The sequence below is a fragment of the Pseudorasbora parva genome, chromosome 17 (assembly GCF_024679245.1).
Source record: "Pseudorasbora parva isolate DD20220531a chromosome 17, ASM2467924v1, whole genome shotgun sequence".
NCBI lineage: Eukaryota > Metazoa > Chordata > Actinopteri > Cypriniformes > Gobionidae > Pseudorasbora > Pseudorasbora parva.
This window is the reverse complement of record NC_090188.1, coordinates 19,143,902-19,150,711: the sequence shown is the minus strand read 5'-3', so window position 1 is coordinate 19,150,711 and position 6,810 is coordinate 19,143,902. Positions and strand designations below refer to the sequence as shown.

Below are 6,810 nucleotides of genomic sequence, written 5' to 3'. Positions count from 1 at the left end.
ATGGATGGATGGATGGATGGATGGATGGATGGATGGATGGATGGATGGATGGATGGATGGATGGATGGATGGATGGATGGATGGGTGTTTAATACCAGGGTATTCTCACAAAAATGCGTATAAATAGTACGAGTGTGCAATGTCGTGGAATGTATACGCCAAAACTCAATTTGGCGTGTCTATGGCACGCTGTTTTTCGCGTGCATATGACAAGCATTTTATGGCGTATTATACATACGAACCCCCCACCCCACCACCCTAAACCTACCCAAGAGCGTGTCATATATACGCCCCGCTACCCTAAACCTACCCAAGAGCGTGTCATATATACGTCATAAAGTGCGTATCATATGCACGCGAAAAACAGCGTATCATATGCACGCCAAAATGAGTTTTGGCGTATACATTCCACGACATTGCACACTCGTACTATTTATACGCATTTATGTGTGATCGGGTTCTTTAATACATAACTTTAGTGGACAAGGAGGGAAAGAAAATGTCATTTCCCAAAATGCTTTGCTTGCATTGATTTATTTTTCCCTCTGGGTGGGGCCAATCTGATTCAAATTCAAAAATGAAAAGGGGACCAGTTCTTCAATTTTGTACAACCATGACGTGGACACCAAGAGAAGAAGGGCTTAAGCAAATGAGACCACTCATGCTTAGTTTCATCCACCCATATGTGGGTGTTCAATGATAAACACACTTATCACACACTTTTTCTGCAGACTAGAGCCAGAGTTATGTTGACTGGAGGGCAGAGATGTTCACAAACAGCCACATTACAGACAAGAGCAGCCCTGAGTGTGAGTATTTGCTCCTCTTCCTTCTCCAGGAGTCCTCAGCAGGGCATAAAATGGGCATGTGTTTGTGGTCCAGTGAAGCCCAGCCTGAGCTCAGCTCTTGCACCGCTGCCCCGCTCTGCTTCCAGATGTGGCCTTAGCGGCTTTTTCTCATGTGGATTGTAATCAGCATTATGTCAGCTTTGCATGTGTCCTCTCCTCTCTTCTCCTTTAGGTTCTCCTTTGCTGTCCTCTCCTCATTGTTCATGCAGCTCATTCGGCTAATGAACCAGTACAAGCACAAAGTGCATTTTATGGGAGAGATAGCCACATATTCACAGGGGACATAAAACCCTACATTACAACAGCACAGATGGAACAGAGGCACATGACAGACAAGCCCCGTTCAGGGGAAAAAAGCAAGTATGAGTACTGTCTCTGACAAAAACAAGCCTCTTATTGTACCCACTTTCACTGTCTCTTTTCTCTTCTCTTGTCCACCTGTGTCCCAGCAGCAATTAAGGACCCTGGTGGATCCAATCAAGGAATCACACGAATGGCTACATGTGAGTTTATGTTCAAGACAAAATATTTGAATTGAGAATGCATTTTAAATGGCACATTTTTTATTGTGATTTTGAATTAAAGTAGCAAACAGGATGTATAATTGCAATTTGAATCAAAATGCCAGGAAGTATAATTAAAGCTGTAATTCAAAGTGATTCTTAAAACTTATTTTAACTAGAAAAGAAAAGTTTATGAAGACAGATTTTGAATGTTGGCTGAACAAAGCCTTTGAAAGTTTAAAATGTTTAGACATTTTAGGTAAGACCTGATGGATGGATGGACAGACAGAGAGACAATGTTTGAAATGCCACCTCAACATTTTTGGTAAAACTTTATTTTACAGTGTCCTTGTTACATGTAGACACTATAGTGATAACAATACATTGTGCATAATTAATCAATCAATCAATCAACTTTATTCATGTAGCGCTTTTACAATGACGATTGTTTCAAAACAGCTTCACAGTGTTAAACAGGAAAATATTGCAACAAAATTTGATTTGGCTGTAAAGTCGTTCTGGTAAAAACAGTGATGTTATCAGCTTATTTTAATTTATTATAGAGCGACAATGTTGGCAGATCAGTATTATAGTTTAGAGAATTAAATAAGACCAAATTAATTAATTTTATTTGTATATATTTTTGTATATAATTATATGCAACTAACACTAAAACTAAACTTAACTCTACCCTAGTTAACTAATATTACTCAGTACTTAAATGTTTAATAGCACTGTGACAAGGACACCTTGAAATAAAGTGTAACCAGTTATTTTATTTATTTGATATATTTCACCATAATATATTTAATGTGTCATGAACTGTCTTTTTAAGAAATTGTATACTGTTGTCTGAGGTCAAATAATGACGTTTGTGTGGCTTTTACATTCAAAAGCATCTTAACTAATAAGTAAAGGGCTATTTTCTCTCGGGGGAGAGGCTCTCTCCTGAACGCTGGGTTTTGATGGGCGTACCACACTGGAGACTTGGAAGTAAACGCCCATGGCTAGGATTGAAGAAGATTTGCATATTTAATGAGCTTCAGCTCCCCTGTCAGTTCCGTTCACATGAGGGAGGGATTGTTTTGAAAGCAACCAGAATGATTCTCTCGATCACAGGGCTCCTAAACGTCTTTATCAAACAAACACAATGATTTATTTCTCATCCACCCGCGATTGATTGGAATATTATTTTTGTATTACATGGCTCGCCCGATCGGTGGATATAAGCACGAGCCACGCGTGTGTCCCTTCAAATGTCAAGTCAAGAGAGAGTGAACAGAGCAGATCAAGAAAGGAATATTATTTCATGGCTTGAGATTCACCGGCCTGCCGACAGGCTTACATTTTGGTAGCTCATCTGGAAAACACACAGCCCCAGGATGTTGGGCTTTGCGAGCCCTGGCCCATACATGTCCTAGTCTGACCGCGAATCGCAATTAACCAACAAATAAAAGATTCTCCAGCCCAGTGACAGCGTGCTAAAGGCATGTTCTTTTAGACACATACACATAATCAAAACGATCTATAACAATGCAATACTATTACATATATTAAAAAAACACGCTTTAATCACATAAGTGTGCTGCACCATTCCTGTAGGATCCAATATAGAAGGCACAGCATTGTGTTTTAATCTCAAAAGGTCTGCAAATCCAGCATCAACTTGAGACTTTACAACTTTACAAACGATTCCACTGTGATATGAAACGAACGCACATACATGTCTTCCCCACGTGAGCTGGAACTACACATTCCTAATATTATGATCTGAAGGAAGCTTATGCAACGACTGTGTTCTTCCACAATCAGGAATAGCGCAATATCATGCTATCGTCTTCAGCATGTTGCTGCTGGCTAACGCGATCCGAACAGCTCCATGAGTCAGTGGGCGGAGCTACTGAATTAGACCTGCTTATTATTATTCTGTAGAGGCGGTGTTTTATCACTCGATTACATCAGGATAAAGCACACAATCGTTTTCTGGGCCTGGTGTCTATAAAAGCTTTTCTTTGACTAACAAGGAAGTTTTCAGCTCTGAAACTTACAGGATATTCTATTACCATGACCTTTTATATATCAAACGCTCAATGGAAACTTGATTTCTCAATTCATCACCCCTTTAACATTTTTGGGGTCCAGGGAACATTACTTCTGTTAGATTTATTTGAATTACAATATAATGCATTTTCATTTCAATTCTAATTCTATTTCAACTTCATGTTTGATGTGAGAGAAGTCTGAATCCGAGTGTTATTATCATCAACGTTGAGAACAGACATGCTGCTTAATATTTCTGATGAATAGAAAGTCCAACGAGCAGGATTGATTTAAAATAGAACATGCAAAAAAAAAAAAAATTAAATGGTTTAATGCATCCTTGCTAAAAGTATTAATCTATTACTAACTGACCACAAAGTGTAGGTTTTGCTATAGATGTAGGTCAGTGTATCAGGATAGCTTTACCCTATAAGATCGAAAAAAGAGAACAATTATATAACAGCTCTGTCCATACAGTATATCTATCAGTATATCTGTCCTGATTGTTCTGATTTTGTACATTACTGCTTGTTTTTTGCCATCACATTTTATCTTCTCAAGTGGGTTTATTTCCTCCAGGAGACCTTTGTACTGCACTGTACACTCACAAAGAAACAAAGAGCGATATCTCATAAAACATAACAGAATTACAGCCTGAACGAATGAACACACACACACACACACACACACACACACACACACACACACACACACACACACTCACACACACGCAATCATACATAAATATGAGCCACACACATCCTCTCTCTGGGTTTTGCACTCATGCAGGGCCTTTATAGAGAGACATGAGTAAAACCAAATCAATACAGAAGGCCATACTGATGAAGAATGAATCTGAAAGTGATTATATCTGTAAACAGTGATCAATATGGAAGCTGTTGCGCAGAGTGCGAGATAAAACCAGCCTCGATAAATTCTCCATCACTTCACTGTCCTTCACTGGAGCTTAATAGCATCAGTATGCAATTGCAGATCCAAAGTCATTTTCAACAATATGTTTTACTATCACTGTCACCGATTGAAAGCAGTGCACTCGTTTTGAGTTTGAGAAGGCATAGTTGCTAAAGACAGATCGTTGTTTATATGCTTTGCATGATCTGTTGTTATTTCTGGTAAATGGTCATCCTCTGACTGCTCGTCTCTATCTCTCCTCCGTTTCTCTCTCGACCTGTCTGTGGTGCTGTGATTCGGGTGAAGATGGTGGACTCGTGACAGATCAGGGCATTCAGGCTGGTGACATTCCTCCTGGCGAGCAGATCCATCCTGGGCCGGGGGTGAAAAATGCAGCGCCGCGCCGCTGCTCAGCTGCAGATGAATGGAGCTATCTGTCTTGTCACGAGGGGTCGGCGGGAGAGGTTACAGCCCAACTGTACCTGGTCTCCGGTGCTGACGCCTGCATGCCGCTTTCCTTTACAAGGGAAGAAACAGGAAAAAAAGAAGAGAGGGAGGGAGGGAGAAACGAATCCTGCCCCATCAAGCACTTCTTTAGTCCCTCCAGAGCTCATCTCACTTCCCATCATCCCGCAGTCCTGCTGCCCTGAGCGCAGGCTTTGACACATCTATATGTTTTTCCTTCTGACCTTTCAACGTCCTTTCTGTCAGCGCCTGTAAACCGTAAGCTGATGTATGAGGGCAATTTTTAGCGGTGCCACTTGTATCTGAGTGATTGCGCAAACTTTACATTTGGGGGGCCTGCCACCCTGCCACCTCCTCAACATCTCTTTATTTGCTTTGCCTGAGATTGAGGTGGAGAAACTGAAGAGAAGGAATAAAAAAGCGGATAGGGGAGTCCATTCTCAACAACCTCCAGGCAACAGGCCTGCACTTTATCAGTCCAGCTAGCTGAGCCCCCAGGCCTGACCAAGCACACCTCGGAAACATATACTTGAGAAAACAGACTCCCGTATAAAGACTCCATATGGAGAAACCGGAGAAATGCTGAAAATACTGATCCCACATATTAATGTCTAATCCTAATGGATCTAATCCATGGATTTCCATATGTGGGCCAAAAGGGGGGTTAGCAGCAATTTAAAAATAGGTGTTTGTTTGTTTGTTTGTTTGTTTGTTTGTTTGTTTGTTTGTTTGTTTGTTTGTTCGTTTGTTTGTTTCAAAAATCAATGCGCTTTTAATACATTTACAGCATTTGATAATAGTGTTTAAGGTTGGTAATCATGATAAATTATATTTATCATCAAAACTTTAATTGAAAATGTTTCTTTTCAGGTGAAGTTCTAAAATTCAGGTACGGTAATAGGAAAAATATATGCTGTTAATTAAAATACTTTCCAAGTAATATTTTAAAAAATTGATTTAGTACAATGTCAAAATAAAAGACAATTATTTAACTCAGAAAATGGCTTGTCTTTATAATTTCGGGGTGACAGTGGCTCAGTGGTTCATGTAGATTGTCTGCAAACCAGAAGGTTGGTGGTTCGATCCCCAGTTCCACCTGACCAAGTGTCGAGGTGTCCATGAGCAAGACACCTAACCCCAACTGCTCCCGGCGAGCTGGATGGTGCCTTACATGGCAGACACCGCCGTCGGTGTATGAATGAGAGGGTGAAGGTGAGGCAAGATGTAAAGCTCTTTGGATGGCCATAGGGTCTGTTAAAAGCACTATATAAATGCAGTCCATTTACCATATCACAATTCATATTTTTGCATAGCTGCATTTTTGCCCATGCTGACCCCAATCCAACGTTGAAAGAGCCAATAGTGGACACATGAGCATCAGAATTGGGCCATGGAGCAATGGAAGAAGGTGGCCTGGTCTGATGAATCACGTTTTCTTTTAAATCATTTGTTGCTTACCTGGGGAACACATGGCACCAGGATGAACATGGAACCGGGAAGAAGACAAGCCAGCAAAGGCAGTGTGATGCTTTGGGCAATATTATGCCCGAAAACCTTGGGTCTTGCCATCCATGTGGATGTTACTTTGACACGTGCCAACTAAGCATTGTTGCAGACCATGTACACCCATTCATGGAAACAGTATTCCCTAGTGGATGTGGCCTCTTCCCGCAGGATAATGAACCCTGCCACAAATCAAAAATGGTTCAGGAATGGTTTGAAGAGCACAATGAGTTTGAGGTGTTGACATGGCCTCCAAATTCCCCAAATCTCAATCCAATCAAGCATCTGTGGAATGTGCTGAACAAACAAGTCCAATCCACGGAGGCTCCACCTCACAACTTTCAGGAATTAAAGGATATGCTGCTAACATATGGGTGCCAGACACCACACCTTCAGGGGTCTAGTGGAGTCCAAGCATCCCTTGACGGGTCAGGGCTGTTTTAGCTTCATCAGATGTAAAAAAAAAAAATAATAATAATAATAATAATAATTTTAAAAAGTCAAAGTTCTAAATAAAACAAAGATTAGTGTGTTTTAAA

The 6,810-nt window shown here is 40.6% G+C and overlaps 1 long non-coding RNA gene across 1 annotated transcript; it reads left to right on the top strand.

Annotated features, from left to right (window-relative positions):
- Positions 1-741: 741 nt before the first annotated feature.
- Positions 742-5,638, top strand: LOC137045425 (uncharacterized). The gene is made up of 3 exons (XR_010898770.1): positions 742-809; positions 1,021-1,351; positions 4,610-5,638. It is a non-coding gene; the product is annotated as an uncharacterized lncRNA (long non-coding RNA).
- The last annotated feature ends 1,172 nt before the right edge of the window (positions 5,639-6,810 follow it).